Source organism: Sminthopsis crassicaudata, chromosome 2 (assembly GCF_048593235.1).
Source record: "Sminthopsis crassicaudata isolate SCR6 chromosome 2, ASM4859323v1, whole genome shotgun sequence".
Lineage (NCBI taxonomy): Eukaryota > Metazoa > Chordata > Mammalia > Dasyuromorphia > Dasyuridae > Sminthopsis > Sminthopsis crassicaudata.
Window position 1 is genome coordinate 363,278,406 of NC_133618.1, and position 23,163 is coordinate 363,301,568.

The 23,163-nt window shown below is 36.9% G+C and overlaps 1 protein-coding gene and 1 long non-coding RNA gene across 3 annotated transcripts in view; one reads left to right on the forward strand and one right to left on the reverse strand.

Annotated features, from left to right (window-relative positions):
* Positions 1-23,163, forward strand: part of PDLIM4 (PDZ and LIM domain 4) — a 100,663-nt gene that overhangs the window by 33,552 nt on the left and 43,948 nt on the right. The window lies entirely within an intron of this gene.
* The window catches only part of LOC141556596 (uncharacterized), a 113,003-nt gene that overhangs the window by 1,460 nt on the left and 88,380 nt on the right, over positions 1-23,163 (reverse strand). Inside the window, exons 3-4 of the long non-coding RNA XR_012486580.1 lie at positions 21,675-21,984; positions 16,162-16,413 (exon numbers count right to left, since the gene is read on the reverse strand). This is a non-coding gene — a long non-coding RNA (uncharacterized LOC141556596). The remainder of the gene's footprint in view (positions 1-16,161; positions 16,414-21,674; positions 21,985-23,163) is intronic.

The window sequence follows — 23,163 nt, forward strand, 5'->3', positions numbered from 1 at the left end:
AAATACCTTTGCAATATTTTCCAATTCCATTTTTTTCTCCCTCCGTCTCCTTTTCCCCTCTCCCTTAGCCAGCAAGCACTCTACTACAGGTTAAACATGTACAATTCTTCTAAGCATATTTCCATATTCATTATGCTGCACACACACACACACACACAAAATCAGATCAAAAGAAAAAAAAAACAAGCAAACAAGCAACACCACCAAAAAAAGGTGAAAATACTATGCTTTGATCCACATTCAGTCTCCATAGTTCTCTCTCTGGATGTGGATGGCTTTTTCTGTCACAAATCTATTGGGATTGCCTTGAATCACATTGTTGAAAACAGCCAACTTTATCACAATTGATCATCATACAATCTTGTTACTCTGTACAATATTCTCTTGGTTCTACATCAGTTCATGTCAGTCTTTCCAGGCTTTTCTGAAATTATCCTGCTCATCATTTCTTATAAAACAATAATATTCCATTACATTCATATACCATAAATTATTCAGTCATTCTCCAACTTATGGGGAATTTTCTAGTTCCTTGCCACTACAAAAAGTAGTTTTTCTCTTGTAGTCACAAACAGAATTGGGCATCTTAGGTTTAGTCTGCCTACCCAAATAGGCAGGTTATGGTGAATGAGTTTCTTGGCTATTAATCTATTAGTATAAGCATGTTAGCTTATTAGTACAAGCAGCAGGAGAAGGATATTAAAAGGCAGGCTAAGTTCCCCAGGCAGCAGTAAGAAGTAGCCATAATTGGTCACATCTGATTAGACCACATATGCCTAGCTTGTCTGGGCTAGGGTAGTGGGTGTTGACTGGTTTTCATGACCTGACATTTTCAATAAAGCAGCAAAGTTTTTCAAACACTTCTCACAAGAAGCCCCAACACCCTATACCCAACTTCCTGTTTTCCTGTGGAAAAGATGAGTAGAGAACTCCTCAGCTTATAGGAGTTCCTAGTCTAGTTGGGAATCCCAAAACATGACCACAGGCAACAGAGTCTGAACAAGTCAGTTTAACATTTGATGATACAATCTGTTGTATTCTTCAAGAGTTCAGAGGAGAGATTACAGCAATGAGAGGAGGCTTTCTATCAAAGGTAGAAATTAGAGCGTAGTCCTTGAAGGATGAGTAGGAACTGGAGACACAGTGGTCCATTAGGAAGGGCTAGAAGCTGGCACTTACCTCTATATCCCCAAAACTCAAATCCACATTTGGAAGTATTATTCTTTTTTTTTCCTCTGAGGCAATTGGGGTTGAGTGACTTGCCCAGGGTCACACAACTAGAAAGTATTAAAGTGTCTGAAGCCAGATTTGAGCTCAGGTCAGGGCTAGTATTCTATGCACTGTACCACCTAGCTGCCTCCAAGTATTATTCTTTTAAAAGAAAAGACAAGCACTGTTTAAAAAAACAACACATTATTCCCAGGACCCTAAAAGCCAGGACCATCAGACCAGTAATTTCTATTTTAATAAATTTTGTTTTGATTTTCATCTATCTAGAAACAAAAGAAAGACAAGAAAAATTTAATAAATTAACAAAAAGTGATTATAAATGTAACCATACACTTTCTATAGTTCACTAGTTGGTTGTTTTTTTTTCTTTTTTTAATTTCATTTTTTATTCTGACCTTGACAAATTCCAAAACAGATGAGTATTTCCCTAAACAAAGTGTAACAGAAAAAGTGAATTACACCAGCAGCCAGGAATTTATACCATGCTTGTTTCTCTCTCCAAGAGTGTGACAAATTCAACATGCTATTTTCAAAGCTGTCCTGATGTCTGTGTTTCCTTTTGACCATTCTTCTGTTCTCTTCTGAGTATTTTTTTAAATGCTTCAATGACCAGGTACTGATCACGTAGCTATTATTAAAGGAAACACTCTGTATATTAATTCAAACAGGATAATAACAAAATGTCCATTGTAGTCCATGGAAACATTCTTCCCCTGTTAATGTTTTCATTGCACAGCTGTGGTCTGTTTATATTGTTCTTATGATTCTGTTTTCTTCCCTCTTCATTGCTTCAGGTAAGTTTTCCCATTTCCATTTGAATTATTCATATTTCTCATTTCTTTAATTATACTGCATTTTGTTTTGACACAACGGACACTTCCCAACCCAAATAACCTCACCCTACCAAGTACATTTCCTGAAAACAATTAAACAAAATTGCCTAATGGCAAGATTGAGACAGATAGCACACGTCACTCTCCATTTTTACAACTAACTGATTGTTAACAGGAAGGATGTGTGTTTTAACTTTGATAGTGGTAGTATCAACATTATCTACTGTACTTGACACATACTTTGTTACTGTTCAGTGTGGACTTTATTTCTATACTAGTAGTCACTATGCAAATTGTTGTTTTTAAAATTCTGTTTTCTTCGTTCTTCATCATATAAAATATATTCATGTGTTTCTTTTAAGTCATTCAATATTTTTGTGGCACTGTAATATTCCATTATATTTACTGAATATAATTCATTAGCATTTATTCCACTGGTTATTAGTTATTATTTGTGTCAGTTTTTTGTTTTGTTTTGTTTTGCAACTACAGATAGCAGTGCTAAGAATATATTCTCTGTATGAGAATATATTCTCTGTATGTATATATACATATGTATGTGTATCTGTAAATATAAAATTTCATATAGGGATAGAAACTATGTTTTTACTAGTAATGGTCTCCAAGCATCTTGTCTGCAAGCCAAACTCTTGAAAAATTGCATAGAGCTCTGAAATGCTAAAAGATTTAACCAGTCATACAATTAGTATGTGTCAGAAGTGATACTTCAACCTAGATCAATCTCTCAGCTTTCAACCACTAAGCGATACTGCTTCTAATATAATTCTATATAGCTTTTCAAAGAGGTTGGAGCAATATTGTATATAGACATCAGTTTTTCCAAAATAATATTGGTATTGAATTTTATTATTAGTTCTCTTTATTTTTCGATCTTTTATTCAATTCAGTACAAATCAATAAGCACTAAGGATCTATCATGTCCAAGGCTGTATGTGAGGAATTAAATGGAACAGCCTCTGTGCCTAAAAACTTATGCTCAACTGAGAGATTTCAGCATATGCAAATATAAATAAATAAAAGGTCATTTTAAAGAGAAAGAGAGAGAGAGAGAGAGTAATAGCAATGATGATAGGTGAGAGGAACTTTACAAAGGAGGAAATGGCACCCAGGCTGAATCTTGAAGCAAGTTAACAATATGGAGAAGCAGAAATGAAGAAATCAGTTCGAGGAATTTGAGGTAGCCTGGAATGGAGATGGGAAAACAGCTGACTCCCTAAACTTGGGAAACAATTAATAGGTCAGTTTGTCTACAACGGAGGGTGGTTGCTGAAGCCGTAGCATGAGCTAAAATTGGAAAGATTGGTGGCTTCTTGTTTATTCTATTCTATTATGAAAATGCTAGCTTTATTTCTTAAGTTCAAATTAAAATAAATAAAGTTTTAAAAAAAGAAAAGAAAAAAATGAAGGTAGATGAGGGGCAGATTGTAGACAACCTTACTTAAATGACAGTAAAGAAGTTAAGTTTTATATCATCAGTAGGGAGACACTGAAGACTTTTGAGCAGGGGGTCACACCTCAGATGTGTTCCTTTGGAAAATGACTTTGGCAAGTGTGTGGAAGATAGATTGGAAGTCATAGTATCTAAAAGGTGGAAAGAGCTTAAAAAGCCAAGGGGTCTGAACTGAATTGGTGGCCATGTAGCTTTAGCAAAGGGGAAAGATGCAAGAGAAGTTAGGGAAGCAAAATAAACTTGAAATGCCACCATAATGTATATAGGAAGTTACAAATGAGAACAGTTAAAGCTCACTTCCTAGATTGTTTCATCCCTGTGGAAAAGCTTTTAGTGTTTCTCTATTCCAAATAATGTTTGTTCTTGATTTAAGATAAAAATTTTAATTATATTAAATGTGCATCTTTAATGCATGTTATATTTTGTTAGGTGCTTTTGCTACATCTTTCGATGTAATTCTATTCTTTTAATTATTGATGATCACAGAATCACAGAGGTGGATGTCAGTTCTAATGTCATGATCTCAGAATTCAATGAGACTATTCTGTACATAAATAGGAATCCTTTTTGCAAGATAACCTGGTCCTCTCACTCTTATTAGAAGATTTCTAATAGTGGGGCAGGCCAGACAGAGACCTCATGTCCTCAAAGGCAGTTCATTCCACCTTCAACCTACTTTAATTGTTAGGAAGTGTTTCCTGGTATCAAACCTAATTTGAACACGAGCAATTTGTTTTACTCATTACTCCTAAGTTTGGCTTCTGTTGCCAAGTTCTAATCCCTTTTCTGTAGAATATCTTTTTAAATGATAGAAGAGGACTATTATGTCTTTCCAGAGAGACAAAGGGTGAAGGAAGAGGGAGAAGGAGAGGGAAAAAAGGGAGAGAGAGAGGAAAGAGAGACAGAGAAAGAAAAAGGGAGAGAAGGAAGAGAGGAAGAAAGAAAGAGAGAGAGGAAGAAGGAGAAAGAGAAATAAGTACTCATTAAGTTCTTACAGTATATCAAGTAACAGGCTAAACACTTTACCACTATTATGTCAGTTGATCTTCACAACTCTGAGAAGTAGGTATTATAATTCTCCCCTTTTTACAGATGACAAAATGAAGACAAATAAAGGTTGGTTTGCCCAGGATCACATAGGTAGTATGTATGTGAAATTGAATTTTAATTCAGTTCTTTGATTCCCATACCTAGGGTCTATCCACTGTGCCACCTAGCTGCTTTTAATCATAGCTTTTATAGCTTCTTCATTTTGTATCTGTGAAGTTGTTTGTTTTGATTCAAATATAAAACTTTACACATGTCCCTATTGAAGTCCATTGTAATAAATTTGGTCCTATGTTCTAGCCTGCCAACATCTTTTGAATCCTGACTTTCTTCCAGTGTATTATTGGCTATCTCTCTAACTTTGAGTCATGTGCAAATTTGATAAGCATGCCTCTATCTGTGTCCTTATAAATATCAAAGAGTACAAGGCAACTTAGCACAGACCCCAGGGAGATTCCATTGAAAAAATCCTGCCAAACTGATAGTCAAGCACAGAAGACTTCTATTTAATTGCAGTATCATCTAGTCCTCAGATCTCTAATTTTTTCACAAGAATGATATGAGATATTTTGTCAAACCAATGCTTAAATCTAGGTCAACCATTACACACACACACACACACACACACACACACACACACACACACACACACACACACACCATCCCATCTACAAATCCGTCCAAAAAAGGGAAATGAGATTAGTCTTCTATGACTTATTCCTGATGAAACTCTGGTGTGATTATTACTACCTTTTATAATTATTCATTAATCATTTTTTTTAAAATCCATTCCAAGATCACACTACCATTTATTTTGCACCTTTTAAAAAGAAGAACATGGAATTAAAATGAGTCAGTATTTGACCATATTGGTATTCCTAGGGGCTGATATTGAGAGGCTGATATTCTGACAATCACCTGCATCTCCATGGAAAAGGGGAAGAGAGAGGAGAAATAGGGAGAAAGGGTACTACATCTCTTCAGGGATGCAATTTCATGAAGACTCAAGCCTCCAGGAAGAGCAGCAGAATTTCACTTGTGCTCAAAGTGCTACAGAAAAGTATTGGGTTCAGAGTCTGAGTATCTCAGTTTAATTTTGGCTCAATCTTACTTATTGTATGATTTTGCTTAAAAATCTTAAACTCTCTGGGTCTAACATGAAGTAGTTGGGCTAGATAATCGCTTATATGATTTCTAATTCTAAATCCATAATCCCACCATTTTAGTCCCTGGGATTAGTCAGTTTAGATAAGGAAGTAGGCACTTAGATGAAGCTATCTCCCTAAACAGCATCACAGGAGCATATGATTCTAGGGTCAGAAGGGACTGAAGCTATCTAATTTAAACCCTTATTTTTCTGATCAAGAAAAAGGGAAGGCCTAAAGTTTTTAACAGACTCAAGGTTAGAGAGTAGTAAAGGGAAGATGGGATTCTACCCCCAAGTTCTCAATCTTCACATCTAGGGCTCTTTTTACTGCATCATTTAGATGCTTTAGGTTTGGCCTGATCTGGATTTGAGCTTCCTTCCTTCCAGCCAAAGTGAGAATTGATGGTCTGCTTTGATTCCTTTCACTCCACCCCACCCAGCAAAACAAAACAAAATATCATTCATGTTGGCTAAGACTTTTGGAATTTCTGATAGCACTTTTTCCTAAAGTGGGGCAAGTGGGAAAAACTGTCCATTACATCTTACTGTTCCATTCAGTCTTTGGGATTTTGTGAGCATTTCCTGTTTTGTGCCCTTTCCATGAAACAGTCCTATTTAGTCCCTAGCAGCTTCTAACTATGAGATGAATATTGTTTTTCCATTTGTTTGGGGAAGAATGAATGAGGATTTGTGCCAGGGGGCATCACCTCAAGGGTCTGGGAAATGCCATTCAATCTTCTCAGAATTTGGACACCATATTTAAATCAATCTCAACCCTTTTCTGAAATCTGTGCTTTCCAAAACTGAAAAAAATAGTAATCAAACACCAAACTTCTCAATCTTTACAGAAAATAAAGGCCCTACACCATAGCCAGGGTGTGCTAATTATTCCCAACTCTACAATTTTGCAGGCAGTTATTTTTAATTTCATCCATGTTGTTCCACAAAAGGCATTCAGGAAATACTCATTTCCTAACTTTGTACTTAAGAATTTAAGAATTCTTAATTCTGGCTTAGTTACATTGCCAGAATTTAAGTAACCTGAGTTGATAATCTCTAAAACCTCCAATGATAAATGATTCCACCAAAGTTTTAAGTAAGTAAAGAGGAAAGGAAAATCTTTCTGGAGTTTTTCCTTTCTTTCTTATCTTAACATCATTATAGTATTCCCCATTCTCTATTTATCAGAATATATATATAACAAGTAATTGTTTTTAAAGAAAAAAAAGAAAAAAATATATACTAGTCCATACATTGAAAAAGACTCAAAACATGTACAATGTGGAATTCTCACTTCCACAATAGGGTAGGTTGGGCTCTGGCCATTTTTTAGGGATAATCAAGTATTCCAACCATGTTTTCACAAAACTGCTAGTTTAACAAACCTACATTTACTTTTTATTTGGTCAGTTTAGTCCCTGCATTCTCCACCCACTGGGCAAAGTTCAAATGAAATCCATTCAGAATAACAGACATCCATTTAAAAAACCAATTGACAAGCATTTTGTTTCCTAATGGCAGATAGGGCTACAAATTGAATTTGAAATGTTTCTGGATAGTCTACCTTCCATGTCCAAAATTTGAACTAAATATTTCCAGGTCTTCAGATTTTATCACAAAGTAGCACCTGAGCTACAGCAAAGACCTTGCTCTTTTGGGCCAAAGTCCGTTGTTTTTATTGGCTTTTGGTGCACTCAGCAAATAAAATAAAAATTTCAATTTCTAAAGTCAAAGATGAGAGGAAATGGTGCACAGGGAAAAGTGCTGATAGGAGATTTGAAAGTCTCAACAAGTTTCTGATTCAGCAGAAAGAGGAAGAGGAGGTATTTCTCCCACCTTGGGCCATATTTTTTTCTTTTTTTTAAAAATAAGTTTTTACTGATTTTTTTAAACATCACAATAGCATTTCCCATTTTTCCTCTCCCAGAAAAAAATTCCATATAACCAAAGACAAAAAAAGAAAAAAAAACCCATACAATCAGGCCATACATTGAAAAAGCCTCAAAACATGTACAATATCTGTGGACGTCTCACTTCCACAAAAGGATAGGTTGGGCTCTGGCCATTTTTAGGACAATCATCAAGCATTCTAGCCATGTTGGAATGTTACTGCTTGTTCAAAGTTAGTGAAATGCCCTGTTTCTGTTGGTTCCCGGGATGTGCAGATGGCTACAATTTCCTGACCTAGAGATATTTCAGGCTCTAGTCTAGATAAAACCCACCAAAGAATCACAGAATTGGCAGGAGCATTAGGGGAAAATTAGTCTAACCTGTTGTTTCTCTTGCCCAGTTCACATCTGTGTCACATTTTGAAGAATCTATCAGGTAGCATTTACTAGCATGTCACTAAAAATCCAGAACCAGGCATGGAAAAGCACCCACATTCTTGGTCACTCATAAATGACTGGAATATTGAATAAGCCAACTAAATATGAGAGATGGGCAACATGTGGGCCTGACTGATTTGTGGAGGCCTCACATCTTTGCCAAAAATTTCTGGGAAAATATAATTTCTTTCTATCCTTCTTAAGCAATTTTCACCACACAGACAGCTGTGCTTTGAGCTGTATTCTTATGGACTAGGAGGGAAGTTTCTGACCTAATGTCTCTCCCTTGGTAGTCAGTTCAGGGGGACTAGCATGGGAATGAGATGGGAACACCTAACCTGGAATCAGTTTCTTTCTTTCATGTTGATTTATAGGCAGGTCCCACTGAGTCTTCTGGCTAAGAAAAACAGATCAGGAAAATACACCTTTGTGGATTCAGTCTCACTAATATCTGTATGGCGGGGTGTCACTAGAGAAACGTCCCCTTTTTTTCCCTGGGGGCTGGAACAACCTTAGGAAAAGGGGGTGCCCTTTGAGGGGCAGTGTGGCATAAAGAGTAGAGCAATATACTTAAAGTTCAGAAGTCTAGATATGAATCCCTCTTCAGCTATATCCTAATCAGTTATCCTGATTTTAAATCTAGAAATATTGCCAAGCTAACAACTAAGGAATCCAGAAACTCAGGTTGTCATTTGGGTATGTGTCTCAACCTTCTTGCAAGATTTGAATCTGTAAGACAGCTTATCATTTTTTTTTACTTAGCAACACTGAAATATCTTCCAGCTCACTCTGAGATGTAGGAGAAGAATGGTGGGAAATACAAGTTGTATTTCTCCATCCTCTCTTATACTGGCAGGCATTCTGGTGAGAGTAAGAAAAAAAAATAAGCATTTATTAAGTGCCTGCTATGTTTTAGGCACTATACTAAAGGCTTTACAAATATTATTTCACTTGATCTTTATTGCAATCTCACTATTCAGCTCCAAAAGTCTCCTGAGAGAAAGTATTTTTCATTTCCAGCAAATCTCAGCCATTAGCATGTGAGCATTTATTAAACACTTACTATATTCCAAGCTCTGTACTAAGGATAGAAATACAAGCAAAATGTTTCCCCCCTCCCAAAAAAAGGACCTTACTCTGCTCTCAAGGACTTTACATTCTAATAAAGAAAGACTAAAAGAGGGGAGGATGACAAAGGAACCTAGAGAAGTTTGGGAGTAAGTACCCCTTGGTAAGAAATTCTGTTTCTCTGACCAGGATGCTCTTCTTCTAGGAGCTTCTAGGAGGAGCAAATCTTTGGGAGGAGGGAGGGTCCAGTAGAGTAGAAGAAATTTCTAAGCTTTGATTCCATGCCTGAAGTGATCTTATAAAGAGTTTTCTAGACCTTCTGTGACAAGAACTACAGTTATTAGAAAATGATGATGTGTAAGAGAAAGAATGTGCCCTCCTAATTCTTGGTGCCTTTGGAATAGATCGGGTTTTAAGGACCTGGTTGTTTGAAGATTTTACTGTGTTATTTTCCAGAATATCCTCTTTGGCCACCTTAGAAGAACTACAGAGTCCAGAAGTACTGTGGTAGATAAAGAAACATGTAATTCTTATTGCTAATGATGATGAATAACTAGTTTATCAAAGACTCACTCAAAATTTAGGGACAACTTTTATATAAGAGCAGTTTGTAAAATGTATGTCCATCTCCAATCATTGAATCAAAGTACAGTGCAGTGCTTGTACAGGTAGAAAAGACAGATACTCGGTATGGCTGAGAAAAGAAGCTTTTGTGGACCAAAATGCACACACTGTTCACTTTCCTGACTAATTCACTAAAATGCAAAGCAAGTTATTCAGAAAAAAAGTAGTAAAATGTTCTATCTTCTGTTTCTTGTGTTGCCATTATGGTGCTACTAAGAATTTTGACTTGGTTGAAAGGAAAAATACCACGGGCTGAAGTCCTCTTCAATGATTTTTCCTTACCAAAATGCTTATAACACTAGTGCCGGTTTTGTTATTTGATAATGCTTGTTATGATATTTGTATATTTGTTTGCGATTCAATTTTGCTCAGTAATGTACATACATGTAAGTTGCATACCTTAAATAAATGTAAGTACTAATAAAAAAGAAAATGAAGAAAAGATGATGTGTCATCTTTGGTACATGTTCTATCTTGCCTAGACCATCCAAGATCAGTGTAACTCCCTGGCTGTCCTTGCTGAAAGCTTTCCTTGGGACAGCAAAGAGTGTTCAAGCATGTGTGATCCAGTATGGGAGAGGTGTCTGTGCTATCAGCATTACCCAGTTTTGCCAAGAACAAGCAAGCATAAAGCATGTGTAGCTACTTCCTGGAGAGGTTGGGGCAGTTAGTCTCCTCAGTATCTAGAGAAGAAAATTCTGTGGTATGGAGCAAAAAGCAAAGAATTAGCTTCTTGTTAGAGGCTTCAGGTACAAATTTCCTTTCTGCCCTGGACATCTGTTTCCTTCACTATAAAATGAAATGAGAGGTTGGACTAAATAAATTAATTTCTACCTCTAAATCTAAAAACCGTAATGATGAAGGAAACAAGGACAGAAGAAAGTACCATCTGATCTTCCCAGCTATGGCCATTCTCCTGAAAACAAAGCAGGGTAGGTCTGGTTTGACATTGGGAGTTTGAAAATTACATAGATAGTTACATCCAGCTGGGGCTGTAAAAAAAATGCTTGTGACCCCTCTGTAGGCATACATAGGCTGTGAGATTTTGCTCTCTGGCTAGCCTCCCAGGATCTGGCCACAGAAGAGCACTGAGGGCCAGAAAGGGTGATAACCTTTCTTACCTTCTCCCCTGGTGGCCCAGGATGATGTCCACATAATAATGTGATTCATGATCCCTAGCTAAGACCACATTAAGGAAATCAGCCCCTGGAGTCAAGACGAACTAGCTGGCTAAGGAGTTCTTTGCAGCTTCTACATCCCAATTTGGTGGAAGAGATGAGCTCAAGATAGGCTAAGAAGACTGAGTTAGTTCAGGGAAGGGAGAGGCTTCTGGCCCTCACAGTATCCTGCTGGTTGTCACATACCCCATCATCCACATAAATGTTTCTGTGTTGCACCCTGAGAAGGGAAAACATAAACCAGAATTTTGGTTTTTTTGATGAGAAACCCTAAATCAGAAAAGAGCAAGCCAGTAGAATTGTAACCATATGGGGATACTTGATGTAAAGTACTATGAGGGTTTGTATGTAAGCTGTTTTCCAGAACATGCTTTAAGAACAAACCTGTTGAAAGCCTATGTTCCAGCCCTGATGGAAGGATGTGGTGATTGGAGCTTTTTAATTATCCAAACTTAATGAGTGTACCCCAATTCTGGGATTCTGCTTGCTGGGAAGTAAATCCTATAGAGGAAAATGAGCCTGAATTGAATGAAAATGGGAAACTGTGAATAAACTAGCCTGCCTGGAGCCAAGGAGGCCTAAAGGGGCCCAGAGAAAAGAAAGACTCAGGAGGAAAAGTAAGACTTAGGTTGGAACTGACTAAAGATGTAACATCCCCACCCATAATCCACAAAGCAGGAATCAGTCTAAATTAGAAAGGAGAGATAAAACTAGAGTGTTATTTAGGTAATGATTTCCATATATCTCAGCTTAATGTTTTCCAACTTGGGATATACATCTGAAAGCAATTTTCATCCTTAGAGCCAGAAAATTAAATCTTTCTACCAGAAATAGACAAGTAGACAGGCTTTCCTATCACTTAATAAGAGAGAGAATTAGGGACTTTGCTGTTTATGGCATTAACCTGGAGGCAGTGGGATAGGGTAGGGGGCTTTAAATCCTCCCTTTGGGGATTTCCTCAGTGTTGGCATCTGTGGAGATAAGCCTCCTTGAGTTTTCCCCAAGGACACAGGCAGAGCCCAACCTGGGGGTCCTCAAACCCCCAACAGAGAAGGATTTGACCACCCAAGTCTTGCTATTGTTTTTTTGTGAGACATGTCCTTCCCAGGCACCTTCATTATCTCCTCCTCTGCTAAATGAGGGCAAGCTTATCCATGCACATTAGCAGAGGTTGTGCCCAGAAAAGGGCCATATATAAGAATAAGAGCAAAGTTAGCATAAGTTAAAGGTCAGGGTGCAGAAGCCTTAGTGGGGCTACAGCAATAGCAAGTCATGGAAATAGTTCTGGACTGATTGGAGAGTAAAGAGTAGCCTAGAGGGAAACAGGTAAGATAAGGCAAGAATTGTGGGTTAGTTGGAAAGTCCACCTCCATGAGCTCAAGTAAAATGAAATATTCTGTGTACAAAGCAATAGCAATGTTATGGAATAACTAGCTGTGAATGACTATTATTCTCAACAATACAATGATCCAAGACTATTCTGAAGGATTTATGATGAAAAATGCTATCCATATCCAGAGAAAGAATTGATTGTGTCTGAACACAGATTGAAGCATACTTTTTTCTTGAGGATTTTTTTTGAGGGGTGGGGAGGAGACCTATGTTTTCATTTGCAACGTGACTTTTATGGAAATGTTTTGCTTAACTTTGATGAGGAGAAAGAGAGAATATGGAACCGAAAGTTTAAAAAAGAAATGTGAAAAAATTGTTTTACATGTAACTGGGGAAAATAAATGTTTTAATAAACATGAAGAACAGTGGGTTAAGAATGATCCACAAAACACAACCACCAAGCCTAGATCTATGAAAATTTGAGAATTTTCATCAATCAGTGTATGAAATCTGAATAAATTTCATAGTGACTTCTTATATAAAGCTTATAGAAAAAGGAGTGGAATAGGATGAGGATAGGATGAGGAATCCTATCCTTCTGATAAAAACCCTTTCAGGTCAGAATCACCCAAAGCCCCAACACCTTTCCAAATTCTCCTATTCCTTAGGAGGGCACCAGACATTCCTGCTGCCTTTGAGCTGCTTATTCCAGGTATGAAGGAACTTGAGGCTTTGGGGCCTCTTCAAAGCAGAGCTGGGCCACTTCTCAATATCACTCAGATTTTCAACCTGCTTACTAATCCTTGTTGTTGCTGGAAACTATTTCTCTATTCTAAATTGTATTTGATATTTGGTTTCTAAAACAAGGCAGGAATTTCACAATGAGTGGGTTCCTATCTAGACCCAGAACTAATGTCAGATGGTTTCAGCGAAGAGATGACCAAAAAATAAAATAAAATAAAATAAAATAAAATAAAATAAAAAGAATAATCAATTAATGGGGCCCAATAGATTCCAGTTTCTCATTCACTGAACCTGTGACTTCATTAGTATAGGGAATTCCCAAGTGAGGAAGTTATCAAATCAGGCCAGCATTTCTCTGTAACTATGGTCTTTTAAAAAGTTGCCTAGAACCTTGAGAGATTTAATGACATGCCCAGGGTTACACAGTCAATATGTACCAGAAGTAGTACTTAAACTCAGGACTTCCTGTCCCCAAGGCCTGATTCCTATCTATTATATCATTTGGCACTCCTAAAAAATCCCAACTGACAGAAGGAAAAGTAAGGAGTATTCAGGAGAAAATCTGCAGGATTACTAAAGACAACCTCCCCATCCTGACTTGAATATTAACATCAGAAAAGATGATTTTTCCCCCTTTTTGATCTGATTTTTCTTGTGCAATATGATAAATGTGGAAATATGTTTAGAAGAATTGCACATGCTTAACGTATATTGGATTACTTGCTGTCTAGGGGATGTTTGGGGGGGAGGATATGGAACACAAGATTTTGCAAGGATGAATATTGAAAATTATCTTTTCATGTGTTTTGAAAAATAAAAAGCAATTATAAAAATAAAATAATTAAAACTTAAAGGAAAGATAATAGTTGATGCTAATTGTTAAGTCATTTTTTCAGGCATATATAACTCTCATATATAAAACAGTCATATATAACTCTCTGTGACCCCATTTTATTTAGCTACTAGAATAATTTGTTATTTCCTTTTCCAACTTATCTTTTTTTTTTTTTTTTTTTTATTTTATAATTATAACATTTTTTGACAGTACATATGCATGGGTAATTTTTTACAACATTATCCCTTGCACTTACTTCTATTCAGATTTTTTCCCTTCCTCCCCCAAACCCCTCCCCCAGATGGCAAGCAGTCTTATATATGTTAAATATATTACAGTATAATTTAGATACAATATATGTGTGTAGAACCGAATTTTTTGTTGCACAGGAAGAATTGGATTCAGAAGGTAAAAATAACAGTTTACATTCATTTCCCATTGTTCCTTTTCTGGATGTAGCTGGTTCTTTCCATCATTAATCAATTGGAATTGGATTAGCTCTTCTCTATGTTGAAGAAATCCACTTCCATCAGCATACATCCTCGTACAGTATCATTGTTGAAGTGTATAATGATCTTCTGGTTCTGCTCGTTTCACTCAGCATCAGTTGATGTAAGTCTCTCCAAGCCTCTCTATATTTCTCCTGTTGGCCATTTCTTATAGAACAATAATATTCCATAACATTCATATACCATAGTTTACCCAACCATTCTCCAATTGATGGACATCCATTCATCTTCCAGCTTCTAGCCACTATGAAAAGGGCTGCCACAAACATTTTGGCACATACAGGACCCTTTCCCTTCTCTAGTAGTTCCTTGGGGTATAAGCCCAGTAGTAGTATGGCTGGGTCAAAGGGTATGCACATTTTGATAACTTTTTGGGCATAATTCCAGATTGCTCTCCAGAATGGTTGGATTCTTTCACAACTCCACCAACAATGCATCAGTGTCCCAGTTTTCCCACAGCCCCTCCAACATTCATCGTTATTTGTTCCTGTCATCTTAGCCAATCTGACAGGTGTGTAATGATACCTCAGAGTTGTCTTAATTTGCATTTCTCTGATCAATAGTGATTTGGAACACTCTTTCATATGAGTGGAAATAGTTTTAATTTCATCATCTGAAAATTGTCTGTTCATATCCTTTGACCATTTATCAATTGGAGAATGGCTTGATTTCTTATAGATTAAAGTCAATTCTCTGTATATTTTGGAGATGAGGCCTTTATCAGAACCTTTAACTGTAAAAATTTTTTCCCAATTTGTTACTTCCCTTCTAATCTTGTTTGCATTAGTTTTGTTTGTGCAGAAACTTTTTAATTTGGTGTAATCAAAATGTTCTATTTTGTGATCAATAATGGTCTCTAGTTCTCCCTTGGACACAAACTCCTTCCTCCTCCACAAGTCTGAGAGGTAAACCATCCCATGTTCCTCCAATTTATTTATGATTTCGTTCTTTATGCCTAAATCTTGGACCCAATTTGATCTAATCTTAGTATGTGGTGTTAAATGTGGGTCCATGCCTAGTTTCTGCCATACTAATTTCCAGTTTTCCCAGCAGTTTTTGTCAAATAATGAATTCTTATCCCAAAATTTGGGATCTTTGGGTTTGTCAAAGATTAGATTGCTATTTTTATTCACTATCTTGTCCTGTGAACCTAACCTATGCCACTGATCAACTAGTCTATTTCTTAGCCAATACCAAATGGTTTTGGTGACTACCAAATGGTTTTGGTGACTTATTTCCTTTTCCAACTTATCTTACAAATAAATAAAGTGAGGCAAACAAGGTTAATTGACTTGCCCAGGGTCACCCAGCTAGTATGTGTCAGATGAGTCTTCCTAACTTTAGGCCTGGCACTCCATCCATTATACCACCTAGTGCTCTGCAATAATAATAATAATAATAGTATTTATATAGAGCTTTTAAGCTTAGCAAAGCTCTGTACATGTGTATGTATTTCATTTGAACCTTGCAACAATACTGTAAAGTAGATGCTATTGTAACCACTCCCCCATTTTATAGAGGAAGAGTATCTGAGATGGAATCTCAACTTAGATCTTTCTTATTCTTATCTACTTAATGATCAGGTAACTGAGATCTAATAGTCCCTTTTTTGGCTACTACACTGAATGCTGAGTTATCTTCCTCTTTCCCATGATGAGCTGTAATAATAATTATGATTTCTGAGATCCATAGTACTCATTAAAGGTTATAAAAATGCTTGCTGAGACTAGCTGAACTCTGAGTTTCCCTCCAGCTCCAACATTCTGAGAGCTGGGACAGGAATCAGTCAGGCCACATATATTTATTAAGCTCCTACCATGTGCCAGGCTCTGGACTGAGGTCTGGGTATACAAAGAGTGAAGAAAAACAATCCCTTGACTTCAAAGCACTTGAGTACATGAGTCCCTCAATGAATTCCTTTTTATGGATAAACAGAAAATGGTTTCTCTGGAAGAAGCCTAAGGGTCCAGGTGGCAAAAGGATGACTCCAAGCCAAGTTCCATATATGCAGGATTCAGTCCGTTTGGCCAGCTGAAGTACTGATACCAAGGGTAATTCTGATACATTCCTAAAGAATGAATAAATACAAAAGCATATATTAACTGGCGTGTATCAAGCACTGGATGCTATGGAATTGAATGCTATATATATTTCAGTCTGTGGGGAGGCTGGAGCTTGGGAAAAAGAAAGGGCCCCCTCATCTCAGCATCTCACCCACACATCCTCTGCCAAAGGGGCCCTATGAGGCAAAGATTTGACTGGGGCCATTCTCTAATTTTTTTTCCTTGAGAATTTCCAAAACCTCCCCAAAGATTTCCCTGGAGAGAATATTAAAGTTGAAACGTCAATAACTCTTCCCAACAAAGCAGCTTTGAAAAAATGTTTCATTGATGCTTTTTTATTTATATCAATGTTACTTGCCAGTAACCTCCGTTGCACCCCACCCCACCCACACTCAATACCCTGCCTTGTAACAAAAAAGCACAGTTAAGAAACACAGACAGACACATTAGTGTCTATCAGAAGATGCCTCATTTTACATTTATATCAAGAATAGGAAAGAAATCATTACCATTCCTCTGGGATTGTTTGGTCATGGCAACGAAAGCTGAATTCTATTGTTCAGTCCTTAACAATGTTCATCTCCAATGATGGAATAATAAAAATTATACTGGAATTAAGAAACCTGGGTTCTAGTCACAATTCCACCCCTATCTTGATGTGTGACACTGGTTAAATTCTTTTCCCTCTCTGGGCTTCCAAGAGACTAGTATGAGATAACTAAAGTTCTTTCTGGCCATGACATTTTGTGTTCTATGAATATTTATAAGACTTTTCAGTCCGCTAATGGTACTGAGGATTCATTCTTTCTTGTTTTTATCTCTTGCACCTGCTCTCTTTTTAATTTATATAAGAGGAAGTGGAAAGTGTTACTCAAAATGAGCTTTCTAATTAGGAATTTTCTGGATTTCCAATTATGTACTGTTTTAGCTCCATGAAACATGCTGAAAAGTTGGGTTTCCACAGTGTTGCAAGCTTTGAGGTAGTGTGGGATTGAGATAGTGGGTACCACTGACCCTGAGATTTTCAGAATGTGAGAGGTTAAGGAAGATTAGGATTCACAGAACAATTAAGTGTTCAATAGAAGTCTTGAGCAAACAAGAATTTGGGGGACTAGGAAGGCACAGGTGGATTCAGCCAATCAGAAAGAGTCTTGTGGTTTTGAGAAAACCGAAAACTTAAAATTAATAGCCCATTCGGCCCAAGCTAGTTGGGGGTCAATGACCTGACTTGACCAATCATTACTATTCTGCTTAATAGGCTAATTGAATATTAAATAACACATCCCAGAGGAGGAGTTTTCCACCATTTTTGAACATGGGATGTATTATGGGGGGGTCATGTTTTATATATATTAAATGGAAACATGTAGTGAGCATATCAGAAAGACTGTAACTCAGATAAAGCAGACCAATCCGTTCTCTGAAGGGAGAAGCTGCATCACACTAGCAAGTATAAAGGCTCCCCCATTTCTGTATTCAGTGCTCCCTCTTCCTGAAGAGGAGTGGGACCTGCTTCTGGCCAGAAACGTTAAAAGGATTCCTGAAGATTCTTCTTTAATAAATTTTCCTTGATATTTGATTTTCAGTGCAAGAGTGTTATTTTTAACAATGATTGACCCTTATTTTGAAAGGATGCGGTCTTTGCTTGCAGATTTCTCTCTCCCCAAAGTTACCTTTGTGAATTAATCCTCCTCCTTAGAAATCTACAAGACTTTGCTGATTGCCCCATAATGACCCAGATTTCTTGATATCAGCATTGGAGTAGGCTGGTATATCTGCCCTAGAAGGCCGAGCTCTGCACTAGGTTTGGGACATTTGTCACATTCGAAGTCACATGGGGCTTCAAGATTCTTTTAATGAAATCATCTAAAAGAGAGACGTGTGAGCACGTGTGGCTACCTTGTGTTTCGTCTTGCTGTTTAGAATCCCAGATCAAAACAAAGTTTAAGGAATTCTTTTCATAACTAGCTAGAAGACCTCTCATGACTGAAAACTTCCAGAGTCAATCCATTCCACTACAGATTTTTAAAAAGTCTTTTCTTACATAGATCTTAAATTTGACTGTCTGAAACTTCCCTCCACTATGCTTGATTTTTCTTTCTATGTTTAAACAAAATAATTCTAATCCTTCCACATGACAGGCCCTTCTCAGACTTGAAGACACTATGACATTCCCCTCCTAATTAGTCTGTCCTCTGTGTATCTAGGTTCATAAGATCAATGACAGAAAATTAGAAGAACTGAGTCCAGTTTTAAAAGATCAGAGCCATGAAGGCTTCAAATGGCAGAGTCAGGATTCCTACTAAGGTCCTTCTAGTCCAAGTCCAGCATACTTTTCTCTACCATATTGCTAATCCTTCCTTGGCATGGTCTCTATTCACTTTGTCTTCTTGGTTCCTTTTTGGAATGCTCTCCAGCTGATTAACATATGTTCCTAAAATGTGGTGCCCAATCATGTCCAACATTTCATGACTCCCTTTGGATTTTTCTTGGTAAAGATACCAGAGTAATTTGCCATTTCCTTCTCCTGCTTATTTTATAGATGAAGAAACTAAGGGAAACATGGTTAAGCAATTTGCCTAGGGTCAAATATATTGTAAATAGCTGAGGCCAAATTTGAACTCAAGGAAGATGAGTCTTCCCGACTTCAGGGCTGACACTATCCACTGCCCTACTTAAACTGCCTGCCAAAAGATACTGGAATTTCCAGTGGATTAAAGGCAAACACAGTAAGTGATTAGCCCAGGGTCACATAGGTATCTGAATCTGGATTTGAATCTACATCTTCCTGATTCTAGTCCCAGCAACTGAACTAACTTTTGTGACCTGAGCACAATTCAGGTTTAGTGTAATCAGGGTTGAGTAGAATAAGATTGTCATTTACCTCATTGTGGAACTTTTTCTATGTAGCTAAAGATTGCATTAAGCTCCCCTTATTTCCATGATACACTGGTACTAAATTGAACTTGCATTCCAACAAACATCTTATTTTTCTCAAAAGAAATATTGTCTAGCTACTATACTTCCATTTTATATTTCAGGTATTAATTTTAAAAATTCAAATAAAGGATTTTACATTTACCTCTATTCAGTTTCATCTCAATAGCTTTGACTCACCATTAAAGTCTACAGAGCTCTTTTTAGATCCTAATTCTATCTTCAAACATGTCTGTTTATCCCTCAATGCTTTGAGTCATCTGCTGATTTGATGTTTGCTATCTATATATATCACAAAGATGTTAAATAGCCCAGAACCAAAAATCTACCCCTCAGACTCTCTAAAGGGAAACTTCCTTCCATGATGCCTTCTTTTTTTTTCAGATTATTATTGTTTTTTTATTTACAAGATATATGCAAGGGTAATTTTTCAGCATTGACAATTGCAAAACCTTTTGTTCCAATTTTTCCTGTCCTTCCCCCCACCCCCTCCCCCAGATGGTAGATTGACCATGTTAAATCTGTTAAAGTATAAGTTAAATACAATATATGTAGAAATGTCCATACAGTTGTTTTGGTGTACAAAAAAGAATCGGACTTTGAAATAGTGTACAATTAGCCTGTGAAGGAAATCAAAAATGCAGGCGGACAAAGATAGAGGGATTGGGAATTCTATGTAGTGGTTCATAGTCATCTCCCAGAGTTCTTTTGCTGGGTATAGCTGGTTCAGCTCATTACTGCTCTATTGGAACTGATTTGGTTCATCTCATTGTTGAAGAGGGCCACGTCCATCAGAATTGTTCATCATATAGTATTGTTGTTGAAGTATATAATGATCTCCTGGTCCTGCTCATTTCACTTAGCATCAGTTCATTTAAGTCTTTCCAGGCCTTTCTGAAATCATCCTGTTGGTCATTTCTTACAGAAAAATAATATTCCATAATATTCATATACCACAGTTTATTCAGCCATTCTCCAATTGATGGGCATCCACTCAGTTTCCAGTTTCTGGCCACTACAAAGAGAGCTGACACAAACCACACATGTGGTCCCTTCTTTAAAATCTCTTGGGATATAAGCCCAGTAGTAACACTGCTGGATCAACGGGTATGCACAGTTTGATAACTTTTTGAGTTCCAAATCATTCTCCAGAATGGCTGGATGTATCCACAATTCCACCAACAATGTATCAGTGTCCCAGTTTTCCCACATCATGATGCCTTCTTATTAACTTATTAACAACTACTTTTATATTTAAACATTATCTTCTAATTCAGTCAACCATGTGTAGGTCACATCAAGTGAATAATATGCATAAAATTCTACATGTCTACAAATCTAGTAATAATGAAAAAAGAAAGTAGATTTTTTTTGGCATACCCTGCTTGTGATGAAACCATGCTTGATCTTAGTGATTGCTGCTTTTCTTTTGAGATGTTCACTCACTTCCAGAAGAACTTTAACCATAAAATATAGAATTTAATCAGGATTAAAGCCAATCTCACTCAACCAGTTTGAAATTTCTATTTCCTTTCCCTTTAAAATTTGAACATTTTCCATTTTCCAATTCCAACTATCTTTCCCATTCTACATAATCTTTGAAAGATCTGAACAATCACACCTATCAGTTATATCAGAATCTTACAATGGATTTTGTCAGAATCAGTTAACCATTATTGAAAACCATCACATAATTAATTATCTTGGAGTTCAACTCCTTATTAACCAATTTTGTTTTGTTTTTCCATTCTAAAGACCATTTATCTTGGCAGAGTTAGGAAAAGCTACACAGAAACTGAGTAGTTCTTTCTTCTCTCCATTTCTCCATCAAAGCAAAACTTTGTTGATGAATTGCCATTTAAAGAATTTCTTAAAGAATTCCCATATTTCTTCCTTACTAGAACTAGTTTTGTTTCCATCATTTCAAGAATTTCAATCTTAAGAATGTCCTATCCTTCTTAGGCTGAATTCCTTGTAGAATTTTAGATTACTGGATTCTGCTTATCCTTTCTCTGAATCCTTTGAAATATGCCTATTCAAAATCTGGGGTACATTTTCCTCTACTAAAAATTCTAACATGGAATAGTCATTTCTCTCCAAAGTTATTATTTTGACTTGAGCAACCAGTCTATCCACATTCATCAGAATCATTTCCAGAATAACTATAGGCATAACTAGCATTTATATAGTATCTATGTGCCAGGTATTGCAAAATGCTTTACAAATATTATCTCATATGATCCTCATCACAACTCTGAAAGGTAGGTGCTACTATTTTCCACATTTTTCAGGTTAGAAAACTGAGGGAAAGAGAAGTCAAGTGACTTACCTAGGACAATGCAACTAAGAAAGTATCTGAAGCTAAATTTGCATTCAAGTCTTCCTGACTCCAGGTCTGGTGCTCTACCCACTTCATAATTTGTCTCTTCCTAAAAGATGGCAGGACCTTCATCTGTTATTTAACTCCAAATGGCCAATGGTCCTCTTTCTTCCCTTTCTTTTCTCTGTTACATTTTCTTCTCTTCAGCCTCTGTCAGTTATACCTTCTGCCTCTTTAGCCTCTTCTTTCTTTGTTTTTGCCTTGAAACTCTTTAAATTTTTTTATTTTCTGAATACAAACATGCTCTTCTAGTCATCTCCTTGAGAAGAAAAATAAACAGCAATGTCAATGTAGTCACTCACCATGATGTGCTCATGTCTGTGCATTCAACCTCCTTAGGAAAGACTCTATTGTCTCTGCTATGGGGAAGGCAGAAAAGGGAGCAGATCCAGCCCTTGCTCTTGTGGAGACTATAGTCTGGGAGGAGATAGAGGGGATCAGAGATGGGAACTACCCCCAGAGAGAGATGAGAGACTGGGAAAGGCAGAGGAGACCCTTAGCCATGTCCCTCAGGAAGCTCAGTGTCTGGAGAGATAGAAAGAAGAAACCCTGGTCTCCTGTTTTATTTATAAACATTGGTTTTTTTTTTTTTAACTCATCTATATTTCCAATATATTCCTATCTTTCCTCTCATTTCAACTCTTACCTCCCAAAAAAGTCATCCCTTGTAACAGAGTAAAAGAGAAAAAAAAGAAGGAAAAGGGAAAAAAGCAAATCAAGAAAGCAAACCAGCATATCAACCAAATATGTTATAGCAAATACGTAATATCTCACATTCAGAATCTCTCACCTTTGCAAAGAGAAGAGGGCCAAATCTGTTTAGTATGACAATATCATAATAATATGACAATTAGTTTCAAAAATTTTCTTGTTGGTCTTTCTGTTTTTGTTGTTTTAATCATTGTGTATGTTGTTTTCCCCCTTTGGCTTATTTCACCGTGAATCAGCTCATAAATATCTTCCCATGCTTCTCTGTAGTCTTCACCTTTTGTTTCAGCGCAATGCTAATTCATATACTACAGAATATATTCAGAACTACATTCATGTACTACAGTGTACTTAACTTTGCCCAATTGATGGTCAGGCCTTGTTTTCAAGGAGCTGTGCTCTGTTTGAGAAGAAAAGAGGGCTCATACTAAAGACAAAATATGGCAGTAATCAAGGGCTGGACTATACCACAGACAATGACATGATGAGACGATGGGAGTACTATGCTTTATTACTTCTCTTGTTTTTTCATATTTAATTGTTTCTCTCAGTTTCTGTTTCCAACAAAAGACTAGTTTCACCATAAGGACAATGATATGGAAGGGTGGAAGGGGAATGCTAAACAGCTCTGTCATCCTGACCTCCAATTGCTTAGGAAATCTAGTTCTGAAATCTCAGGAATCAAGTCATATAATTATACTGAAAGGGGGCTACAGAGTCTTTGGGGTTT